The sequence below is a fragment of the Bos indicus genome, chromosome 14 (assembly GCF_029378745.1).
Source record: "Bos indicus isolate NIAB-ARS_2022 breed Sahiwal x Tharparkar chromosome 14, NIAB-ARS_B.indTharparkar_mat_pri_1.0, whole genome shotgun sequence".
NCBI classification, from domain to species: domain Eukaryota; kingdom Metazoa; phylum Chordata; class Mammalia; order Artiodactyla; family Bovidae; genus Bos; species Bos indicus.
This window is the reverse complement of record NC_091773.1, coordinates 77,319,694-77,319,910: the sequence shown is the minus strand read 5'-3', so window position 1 is coordinate 77,319,910 and position 217 is coordinate 77,319,694.

The following is a 217-nucleotide window of genomic DNA, read 5'->3' as shown; positions in this document are numbered from 1 at the left end:
CACTTGAGAGTTGTTTTTTGTGGAGGGGGAACTTTGTGAGTTTTCATAACTGAAGGGACTCATTCTGAGTTTGACTGGAAGCTGCTTTCCTTGTGGAGTGGCTGGAGCACTTCCTGGGGGCTTTCCAAGGAAACTGCAGGCCAGAAGGGGCTTGTGTAGCCACAGAGTTGACAGTGTGGACTGGTTAGGTTAGGGGGTCCTTATCAGTACCATGGTT